This window comes from Panthera onca, chromosome F1 (assembly GCF_046562875.1).
Source record: "Panthera onca isolate mPanOnc1 chromosome F1, mPanOnc1 haplotype 2, whole genome shotgun sequence".
Lineage (NCBI taxonomy): Eukaryota > Metazoa > Chordata > Mammalia > Carnivora > Felidae > Panthera > Panthera onca.
The window spans coordinates 14,825,216-14,837,379 of record NC_138355.1 but is presented as its reverse complement, the minus strand read 5'-3'; the positions used below and the strand labels follow the sequence as shown (position 1 = coordinate 14,837,379).

At 40.7% G+C, this 12,164-nt stretch overlaps 1 protein-coding gene across 2 annotated transcripts in view; it reads left to right on the top strand.

Moving 5' to 3' along the window:
• NME7 (NME/NM23 family member 7) overlaps positions 1 to 12,164 on the top strand; it is a 255,456-nt gene that overhangs the window by 72,560 nt on the left and 170,732 nt on the right. The window lies entirely within an intron of this gene.

Here is a 12,164-nt window from a genome sequence, read left to right as displayed (position 1 = left end):
ATACTTCACACTATTTTCAAGCTTAACGTCCTTTTCTTTACCTATATATAGCTAGTGTTTATGAAAAAGTTTTTATGCTTCTCACAATTACTCCTTATTTTAAATCCATATAAATAAGGTATTATACGAGGTTTATGCTGATGTTGATTTAATGACGTTGCATGTTTATTCTTAGCATCATGAGAAGTTTCTAACTAATTTAAGATGGTTTTCAGTCTGGTCATGCTTTCATTAAAATATTAGACAATTTTAAAATAATTGAATTTTTCTTTTTTTTTTTTACAGCTCTGTCAACAGATCCTTTCAGTTTTCCCTTCAAATTAGACTTTGAATTTGATTGTTGTGGTCTAGGTCACTGTTATATTTTGTCTGGACCACTGCGTAAGCCTCCTAATTCCCCTTTCCTCTTCTCTGACACTCAGTTTATGAAAATTCTACCTTGCCCACGTAAAATTAACCAGGCTAAGAGAGATCTTTTCAAACCAGATTAACAATTCAACTATTGAAGACTCTTTAGTGAATTTTTTTTTAATCTCTTTTACAATAGAATCTCAAGTCCCTATTGTAGGCTCCAAAGCTCTACCTGATCTGATTTCCATCTGTCTCCCCGGCTTTATCTCCAGCCTCTCCGTTATTCACTGTGTCCCAGGTACACTGACCATCTTGCTATTCCTTGAATAGCGAATTTCTGCCTGGCTTGTTCAATCAACAGTAAAGAGGACAGCGTAGTTGAATGGGAGTGAGGGAAGGAGGGGCTGATGAGGGCACAGAAATAATCAGGGGAGATATCACACGGTAATATTTCTGACATTTTCTCTGAGGAAAGCTGGGACCTATTGCAGTGCTGCAAGCGGAGGGCTGACATGATTGAATTGGCCTTTGAAAGGGCTATATTGGCCCTGAGAATAGTCTGTAGACGACAGGAATGGCATCAGGGAGCCCAGTTAACAGGCCGTTGCAGTAATCCAGGGAGATGATGGCTTGGACCAGGGTGGTGGCAATGAGAGGAGTACGGAGATATATTTTAAAATACATTTTAATCAGTGGAGGTCACCTGAACAAGATTTCCTTCCAGACTAAATGTAGAGTCGGAGAAAAATTGATATCAAGGATTACTCCATAGCTCCTAGCATGAACAACTGGAAGGCCACGATTTACGTAAACTGAAATCAGGAAAGCCATGGCTAGAGTCAGTAGGGATGGAAACTCAGGAGTTAACATTTTGGACATTGCAAACTTAATCTGCATGCTAGTCATCAAAGTGGAGAGATGTTGGGCAAAAAATTTAGTTATATGAGTTTGGGGAGGGAGGTCTGGACTAGTACATATGGGGTCATTGGCATCTAAATGGTATTTAAAGCCTTGAGAATGGCTGAGATTACTCAGGAGAGAGTGTATTGGGTTATATGAGTTGGGGAGGGAGGTCTGCACTAGTAAATATGGGGTCATTGGCATCTAAATGGTATTTAAAGCCTTGAGAATGGCTGAGATTACTCAGGAGAGAGTGTATTGGGTTATATGAGTTGGGGAGGGAGGTCTGCACTAGTAAATATGGGGTCATTGGCATCTAAATGGTATTTAAAGCCTTGAGAATGGCTGAGATTACTCAGGAGAGAGTACAGATAGAGAAGAAAAGAGAACAAAGATGGAGTCTTTATGTTCTTAGTAAAAGGCTGAAGAGGAGGAAGCAGCAAAGGAGCCATCAGTGAGGGAGAAGGAAAAACCTCAGAGATGATTGTGTCCCGGAGGCCAGGTGAGGAAAATATTCAAAGGGGAGAGAATGATCAGTGGGGTCAAATGAAGCAGACCTATCAAGAAAGAAGGGCCCTGAAGTTGACCACTGGATTTTGCAATGGAGAGTTCATTGGTGAAGTTTGTGAGAGAGCAATAGAGTCAAAGTCCTGCCGGAAGGGATTTAAAAGAAAATTGGAGGACGGGAATATAGACAACTTTTTTTAGGAGTGTTGTTGGATGTTGAGCAAAGAAATGAGGTGGTAGCTGTGAAGAAAAGCAGCATCTTTTTTCTCGTTCTCTCTCTTTTTTTTTTAAGATGAGAAGAATTACAGATGTGAAAAATTGAGGATGTAGAAAAAAGAGTGAGACTTACTGGCACAATGTCCTTGATTAGGTGAGAGGGAATGGGGTGCAGGAGTAGTTGTCTGTAGCAACAAGTGCGAAGGCGGACTATGGGGGCGCAGATGCCGATTCTTACTCCCTTAGTTAAGACAATAGGAAGCAAGGTCAAAAACAGCTAAAAGTGAGGATGAGGGAGACGGTGTTTATTGGTTTGAAGAGAGAGAAGATGTGAAGTGATCATCAGAAAGACTAGGAACAGGAAGCAATTAGGGAAATATGGTTGTGGTGCTGAGTAAGTGGCCCACCTGATGTTCATGGTTCTGAATTCTGAGTGTGGTTGTTCTCCGTCCTTGTTCAGCCGCATGGGTGTAGGTGCAGAGTAGGTGGAGCGTTCACTTCAACCATGGCTGTAGTTTTGTGAAGCGAACTCGATAGGAAGGTCTCGGTAGTCAATGGAGTGTGCAAGAGAGTGATTATAGTCTTTGACCTTTGATCTTAGTAGTAGACAATCACTCTACATGTAGTCTTCCTTTCTGGAGTTACATTACCAATCAGATCTTTCAAGATATTACATAAGTGATAGGAATAAATAATTAATGAAATAAATGGAAGCTGGAACTGAAAGTCACTGACCATGCTCATTGATATTTGCTTCCTCTTTCCCTCCCTTATTATCTTACCCCATCCATTTCCATCAGTTTATTTAATAAATTTAAGCTCAGGTATGCTTGTCAGATTTTAGACAATTTAGGCTCTATTGTATCGATATATTAGATGATTCCATCAGTGAGCACCGTAAGGGGAGCGATTTTCATGTTTCGATCAGTAGAACCTGCATGGCACATAACAAATGGTGAATGAATTCTGGTGTTGGCCACTAAAATTCCCTGGTTACTTCCCATTAGCGAACAATATATTTTTTAAGTTTTTGTATTAAAAACCGTGATGTAAGTAAAATGGGAAGAAGTGGGAAAATGTGAGCATATAATTTTGATCTTTTTCTCAAGGTATTTTACCTTACAAATATTCTTTGCCTTTTATGAAAATACCATGAATCTTGACTGTGAGTCCAACTACACCATGTTGCAGTGTTATGATTTATAAGAAATGCATATTTGGTCGTGCAGATGACCAAAGTATATTTTTCATGTATATTTGATCTTTGTCCAGTTTCTGGGGCACAGCTCCGCCAAATCCTTGCGATTTCCTGAGTGTTGGGGGTGATAAAGGTGTCCTTCGCTATGCTAATGAAATGACTTTTGGAAAGCATCTGAGGATAGAGGCTGGTTGCCAGGGGGACCAACAGTGTGTTTAGAGGGTTAGAACTTTCGGTCTTTATCTCACCACCCCTGGGAAGGGGAGAGGGGCTAAGAGGCAGGTGGGGGAGGGGGAGGGTGAAATAGCTGATAGGGATTAAGTAGTGCAAGTTACGATGAGCACCTGGGTATTGCGTGGAAGTGTTGAATCCCGATATTGTACACCTGAAACTAACACTACCACACTGTATGTTAACTAACTAGAATTTGAATAAAAACTTAAGGAATCGCCAATGGCCAGTGATTTCATCAGCCATGCCTGTGTAATGAAGCCTCGTAAAAACCTTTGGAGGTTTGGAGATCTTTGGGGTTGGTGAACAAGTGGAGATTGGGAGAATGGTGTGCTCTTTCCCCATACCTTGCCCCGTGTATCTCTTCTTCTGGCTGTGGATGCGTAGCCTTTATCGTATCCTTTCATCAGCTGGTAAACTTAAGTATTTCCCACAATTCTGTGAGCCTCTCTAGCCAATTAATTGAACCGAAGGTAGAGGTCGTTGGAACTTTGTGTGTCTATAGACAGGCAGACAGTCAGAAGCATAGGTTGCCTGGGGTTGGTAACCGGCATCTGAAGTGAGGGCAGCCTTGTAGGAATGAACCTTTGATTTGTTGAAACCGATGTTGTCTCTGGGTAGATAGTGCCAGAAGGGAGTTGATTTCTTGGACACCCTGCTGGGAGAATTGCTTTGGTGTTCTGTGTGGGAGAACACTCCCACACTGCAGTTGGGTCTGGAGCCCCTAAAAGACATATTTTTATTCGGTAGTTAATAAAGGTTGTGCATTTATTTAATACTATTGATGCTGAAAATAAGTGGATTCAGAAGTGCAAGGGAGGCTTTATACTTTAATATGATAAAGCTGGTCTTGTCTTTTTTTTTTTTTAATTTTTTTTTTTTTTTTAACGTTTATTTATTTTTGAGACAGAGAGAGACAGAGCATGAACGGGGGAGTGGCAGAGAGAGAGGGAGACACAGAATCGGAAGCAGGCTCCAGGCTCTGAGCCATCAGCCCAGAGCCCGACGCGGAGCTCGAACCCACAGACCGCGAGATCGTGACCTGAGCGAAGTCGGACGCCCAACCGACTGAGCCACCCAGGCGCCCCGTCTTTTTTTTTTTTTAATGTTTATACATTTTTGAGGGAGAGACAGAGCATGAGCAGGGGAGAGGCAGAGAGAGAGGGAGACACAGAATCCGAAACAGGCTCAAGGCTCTGAACTGTCAGCACAGAGCCCGACGTGGGGCTTGAACTCATGAGCCGTGAGATCATGACCTGAGCCCAAGTCGGACGCTCAGCCAATTGAGCCCCCCAGGTGCCTCTGCTAGTCTTGTCTTAAGTACATGTTTGTTTCTATGGCTGCACATACATAATGTGCCTATCTTCAAATACAGTTTGCAGAACGACTGTTTTCTTCTTTTTATAGTGGAGAAGCTTCTGCAGAGTTAGCTACCGTAATCATTCCTCCTGAAGAAATGTCTTAAACATGTTTGTTTCTATTTTGTACACTTAAATTTTTTAGCTCTTTCTGACGTTCGTCCCTGAAATACCCCATCGTCATGAACCCTGGAGGACACACCTTTTCTTGACTCTTGTCTTGGGAGGAGTGAGTATTGTGGACATCGTGTTAGCTGACTAGCTATCAAAGAGAAATCTGGCTGCAACGCACAGCACACGTGAGGAAGCAAGGACAGGACATGTGAATTAAAAACTGAAAAACCTCACACGAGCATCCCCAAATAATCTCTCCTTGATCTTAAGTTCCTGTTAGTTACAATTTAATCCTTTGTTCTTCCTTATCCAGATTTCACCAAAGCTTAGACTATAGTCACAATTTTCTCTTCAGTTGCCTGTGGCTACTCACTGAGAGCAACCACTGCAATGTGGCTTCGTCTTTTCATTCCACCAAAATCTTTTTGGACAAAATAATCAATGTCCTCTTACTTACAAAATTCAAGGAAAAATTTTTATTTCTTTTGTATCTGTCTGCAACATTGAAGTTTGAACACTTTCTCCTTTTTGAAATTCTCTACCCTATTTCGATTTTGTGATGTCTCACTGCCCTTGTTTCTTTAGGGCTCTCAGGTCATGATCTGTGTCTTACTAATTGGCTGTTCTTCCTTCACCTGTCCTTTAAAGTGATGATGTTGATCAGGCTCCATTCTCTCACCTACTAATGTCTTGCTCTATTTCTCAGTCTTGGTCCGTAAAATAAGGGAATAGTTGTACCTACATTATAGTGTTCTTCTGAGGATTAAATAAAATGATTTAACTGTTTAGCATAGTGCCTAAAACGTAGCGTTTAATGGAGATTATCTGTTATTAACACTCCACTTTCATGGTGCTTCTCAAATCTCTACCTATTAGTTGTACTGCGTATAATATCAATATATAAAAATCAGCAGTGTTCTTGATATACCTGAAATAACCAGTTAGAAAATGTAAACTTAAAAGAGAGTTCCTTCATAGTGTAAAAAAAAGTATATGATGCTCAAGATAAACCTAACAAAAGATGTGAGAGATCTTTATGGAGAAAACCATAAATTTTATTGTAGGCCAATAACAAAAGACTTAAATAAATGAAGATCTACACCACGTTCATGCATGTGAAGATTCAGTATCCTAACGATAAAAAGTCTTTCCGAATTTATCTATAAGTTCAGTGCATTTCCAGTCAAAATTGAGGCAGAGTTTTTCCTGACGCTTAATGAAATTCTTGCGTGGAAGAGCCAGAAGCGCCAAGGAAGTCTGGAAGGGTAAGAAGAAATGGTGGTGATAAGATGACTTCTTTCTGCAAGAGGAAGCCTTTTATAAAGCTTTGGTAGGAAAAGCAGTGTGATATCGGTATGGGAGTAGACAAGTGGGTCAGTGTAACAGCCCAGGGTACTCAAGAAATGACCCATAAGTAATGAGATCTTGGTGGCGTTATGAATCATTGGGCAAGAGATAGATGGATAGTCAATAAATTGTACAAGATGATTTTATGTGGACAACTCAATTTCTTAATTCTATGTGTAGGGTTCTCCGTAGTCTTTCAGATTCATACTCAAATAATGCATCCCAAACTGAACTGATTAATTTTAACTCACCAAACTATTCCTTTTGTATTCTGCATACCATTAACAAAGGAACTTGAGGGGCGCCTGGGTGGCTCAGTCGTTTGAGCGTCCGACTTCGGCTCAGGTCTATGATCTCACGGTCCGTGAGTTCGAGCCCCGCGTCGGGCTCCGTGCTGGCAGCTCGGAGCCGGGAGCCTGCTTCGGATTCTGTGTCTCCCTCTCTCTGCCCCTTCCCTGCTCATGCTCTTTCTGTCAAAAATAAAAAACCAAAAAAACAAACAAACAAAAAAAAACAAAGGAACTTGAGAGCCAGTAAATATTCTTCTGCCTCCTTTATGCCCTACATCCAATGAATAAAAAGTTGTGTAGATTTATCTTCTAAACATTTTCTTCAGTTCTCTCCTTTTCCTTCATTCCTACTCTCACTGTGTAACCCGGGTTGCTATAATAGCTCTGGTTCAGACCTTTCTCCCTCAAATACCTCTTCCACATAGGTTTCAGAGCAAGCTCTCTAAAAATATTGATCTGTCCATGTCATGAATCTGCTAAAAATGTTCCAGAGTAATGCATTATCCCCCAAATCAAGTTAAAGCTCCTTAACATGTTTTATGAAAATGATCTGAATGCTAGCCTCTTCTCCAGTCTCATATCCTGCCTCTCCTTCTTTAGACGGTGGTGTTCTTGCTCTATTGCCTTTACTCTTTCTGCCCCTCTGCCTTGGGATGCCATATCTCCCTTTGTCCAGGTAATTTTTTTTGGCCCTTTAACTCTGCTCAGAGTTCTTTATATATTACAGAGACAGATTTTTTATCCAGGTGTATGATGTGCAAATACCTTCTCACAGTGTATCGTTTGTATTTTTATTCTCTTCAACAGTGTCCTTGGATGAGTAGAAGGTTTTAGTTTTGATGAGGTCCACCGTATCAATTTGTTCTTTGATGTGTTGTGGGTTTTGTGTCACGTCTAAGAAATTGTCACCTCATTCAGGGTCACAGGACTTTTCCCTTTTGTTTTCTTCTAGCGATTTTATAGTTTTTGGTTTTATATTTGGCTACATGATCCATTTTGAGTTAATTTTTATATATGGCATAGGATCTGACCAAAATTTGTTGATTTGTGTATAGACGTCTGATTGTTCCAGCATCATTAGATAAAATCACAATTTTTCCTCCACTCAGTTACCTTTATACCTTTGTCATGTTTGTTGACTGTGTATCTGAGAGTGTATTTCTGGATTCTTAACTTTGCTCTATTGATCTTTTTGTCTTTTTTCAATGTGAATTTTGAACTTATTAAGAAAACAAACATCCCATTTAGAAATGGACAAAAATTTTGAATAGGCATTTACTTCCCCAAAGAAGATACATGAATGGTATGTAAGCGCGCATTAAAAGTACACAACGTCAGTAGACGTTATGGAAATATTAATTAAAACCACAATGAGCCAACACTACACAGCTTTCAGAATGGCTAAGGTTTAAAAGAACGCACCATATCAAGTGACAAGGATGAGGAGAAACTTAGGAACTATCATACACTGCTGGTGGATGAGAATTTAAAACGGTACAATCACTTTGGGGAATAGTTTGGCCGGCACTCAACTAAAAACTTAAACATGCAGCTACCCTGTGATCCAACCATTCCACTCAAGTATTTTCCCAAGACAAATGAAAACAAATATCAATACGAAGACTTGCGCATAACAACTTTGTTCATAACCACCTTATTTGTGATATCCCACACCTGGAAATAACCCAAATGTCCAAGAGATGAGTGGATAAAGAAACCATGATATTAACACATGGAATACTATTAGGCCATAAAAAAGAATGAAGTACATAGCATGAATCTCAACATAATTTTGCTGAGTGAAAGAAGCGGGACTAAAGAGCACAGACTATATAATTATATTTAAGTAAACTTATTAAAAATTAAACTGATTCCTAACGATGGAAAACAGATCATTGGTTACAGGGCCAACTTGTTAATGGTAAGGGAGGTAATGGTAAAGGTAATGGTTAATGGTGGGGGAGGCAGGGAGAGGCAGAAGAAAGGGATTGCCCAGAGGAAGGAGGGATGACTGGTAATGCTTATTATCTTGATTGTGGTGATGTTTTCTCAGGAATAAACATGTCAAAGCTTATCAAATCGTATCCTTTAAATATACTCAGTTGGAAGTATGTTCATTATACCTCAACAAAACTTAGAAACCAGTGGCAACAACTCTGCTCAACTGTTACCAATTTTCTGGTTCTATGTGAGGTACCCTTTACCTACTACATACCTCTATTTCTTACCATCTTTGAAAGTATTTGTGTTTATGTTTATCCTCTCAGTAGACTGTGAATTCCTTGAGGATGTCCAATTCATCGTCATACCTCCAGGATCTAGGTCACTGGTGTTCAAAAATGTTTTGGAATTCAAAACTAACAGAGACCTTATGTGCAACTCACTACGTTGCAGGCATCATTCCACATGCTTTTATATCTGATTTAATTCTCACAGTCTCCCGTGTAGTCGCTTATGTCATCCCAATTTACCAGGAACTGAAACTTGGTGAATTTAAGCACCTTGGCCTCCTGACAACATGAGCCCGAGTACCTCTGTCTCCAGAGCCCCATGTTTAACCACCAGCCCCATGTTTAACCAACTATGGATACCAAAAATAGAGGCCTACCTTGTTTTAAACATTACCGTCTTTTAGAGTACGTTAGTGATGGAAACACTTTCAGAGAATTTGGCAAGTGGAGAGAAGAAAATTTAGCATCAGTAATCCTGCCACTGATGTTTACAGTTTGTTTATGGCATATTCCTTCCAGCTTGTTCCGTTGATCATTTATATAATTTACATAGGAACACCATGTACCTGATTTTAACTTGATTATTTTTTCACTTAATATGATATTTTTCATGTTAACAGATTATTGTCACAGGAGTACATTTTAATGGCTACAGAATATTTTGTTGTATGAATATAACATGATTTATTTAAACATCCCCTTACTTTTGGACATTTTGTTAGGTTCTCTCTTTTTTTTTTTTATTTGTAAATAAGGCCGCATTGATCACGTGACTTCATATTTCATTTCTTAAAGGTTTGGATTTTCTGAGAACAGATTTCTTATTTGGTATGAGGGTATGTAGAGAGCAAGTTCAGTGTTTTCATGTTTAGTCTGAGGCACTTACAAAAATGCTATTTAAAATTACTTTGTAAAAGTTTTGGAGAAATTTTTAACTAACAACCATTTAGTGATGCTTTTATTATGGTAATAAAGATAAGAATGAGGATTAGTCAGATGTTTTAGTGAGATTACCGGTGGGATTTTAGGTGAAATTTATGAAACAGTGCTACTGTTTTGTTACAATTTGTTAAGTAAGATATAGTAAAAAAAAAAAAAAAAAAAAAAAAAAAAAAAAAAATTGAAGACTCCATCAGTCTTCATTTTAGTTTTTGGTAAAGTTACCTATGTCTATCCTTCCCTGCTAGGTAGTTTAGGAACATATAAAGGGCTAAGAGTAATAGCAGGAACCCTTGGAAGGAGAGGAGCTTTATGTAAAGTGTTTAAGCAGCTCAGATCACAAAGGGATGCGAACATTTTTTTGTGCGACTATCACATTTGTTGTGTAAACTCTCTAAATCAGTTGCCATAACAATGACCTAGTAGAAGTGCTCTTGCAAATGTCCGTTTAGATTAATCCTTGGGACAGATAGGACAACCTGTGCAGGGAGAAAGAGCAAGCAAAGGCAGAAAGAATTAACTCACATTCGCCCAGAAGGTAGATTTAAGTAAAACCTTCGTATTCCTTGCCTGAAATACACATTTATTCAGCATATGTAAATGAGTGCTTGGAAAGCTGGCATTTTCAGTTTTAAAAATTGAGGAAGAGAAGAGGAAAGTCAAGACAAAAATAACTGGCCCAATAATTGGTTCAGCTAGAGGTGGAACAATTTAGCACAGCTTCTTTACTTTTGAAGGACAGGTGATGGAAAAGGCTCAGGGCTTTGCAACCAGCGCGACCTGGGTCTGAATACCGGCTTTGCCCCTTGCTAACCCGCAAGGGCTCGTTAGTCAAGGCTTTCTTATGTGTGCAGCGTGGGTAGAGAGATCTTATTTCCTAGCACATGCAGAATGTATTAGTTTCTGAATTTCAGTCGTTTCATAACATTGAGAAGCTGCTAGTGCAAAACGAGGTCCCGGCCTACTCGGAGCTTCCATCTGATGGTGAAGGGGATGCCAGATAATAAACAAATAGACGTAAAACAAGTCAGGTGGTAAGTGCTCCGAAGAAAATAAAGCGGGGGAAGGGATAGAAAAAGCCCAGGGTGGAGGAAGGATTGTGCGTCGAGTGGAAGTGAGGAATGCTGTGAAATATATTGATATATAAATATAAATGTGTGTCAGGAAGTCCTCACCGTCTCTGGTTTGAGCAGAGATCAGAAGGAAGTGAGGGAGGAGCCATGCAGATATCAGCGAGAAAGAGTGTTCCGGGAGGAAGGGAAGAGTACAAGCAAAGTTTCTGAGGTGGGAACTTGTTTGCTGTGTTTAGTCAAACCTCGAGGGGGTGAGGCCAGTGGTGGCCGGACGGAAATCTAAATGTTTTTGTGGAAACAGATGATTAGCTCAAGGTACAGCTAGGGGCCTAGGGGCCAGATCCTGAAAGGCCTTGTAGACGTCTAGAACTTTAAAATTCATTCCGAATGAGATAAAAGGCTACTGGAGAGTTGTGTGCCGAGGGGCAGCATGTGTTTTACAGGTTTTCATGCTGCCTGCAGTGTTAAGAATAGATCAAGCCAGGTGGGTGTAGGTGTGCTGGGGGGCAAGTTGGAATGGGGAGAGCAGTTAGGAGGCTAGAGCAGTTGTCAGAGGGAGAATTGGTGATAGGCATGGACCGGGGTGACCGATATGGAAGCGGTTGGATTCTGGCTGGACACATTATAAAGGATTTCCTGAGCGACTGGGTGGATGGCTAAAGAAAGGAGAGAAATCAGGGATCACTCAAAGTTTTTTTTCTTTGGCCTGTGCAGTTGGAAGGATGGGAAAACAGGGTGGGAGTGAACAGATTTTATGGGAGACGGTGGAAATCAGGACATTTTAAATGTGCATCCTCTATAAGCGGTAGTGGCTGAGATACGGGTGTGGAATTTAGGGAGGAGGTTGGACTGGAGGCAGAAACGTGGGAGCCATCAGAATACGGATGGCATTTAAAGACATGGGACTCGAGCTCATCAAGAGAGTGACCATAGGTAGAAGATGGACCCTGGAGCTCTCCAACACGGAGGGGTCAGCCGCGTGGGCAAAAACCATCAGAGGAGACTGAGACGGCGTGGCCAGTGAGGCAGGAAGACAGTCAATGAATGGAAGCGTTGCAGGATGTGGAGTGAGATGACCTGTGTCAAATCCCGCCCGGCCCAGCGAGGTGAGGGCTGAGAAGTAACCAGAGTACTTGGCAACGCAGAGGTCACATCGAGCAGTTTGGGGATGAAACCTAAGTGACTGTCACCTTAAGAGAGAATGGAGGTGAAAAGTAAAGACAGAGAATAAAGACCCCCCCCCCCCCCCCCCCCCCCCCCGCTTTTGAGGAGTTTTGTTGCAAAGGAAGCACAGAAACGGGAACTCTAGAGGAGGCCTTTCCTTTCCAGTTTGAACAAGTCCACATCTTCTTTGTGGCTTTCAAAATGTACACAGTACATTGTACTGTGGCTTTCAAAATGTGTAGTAC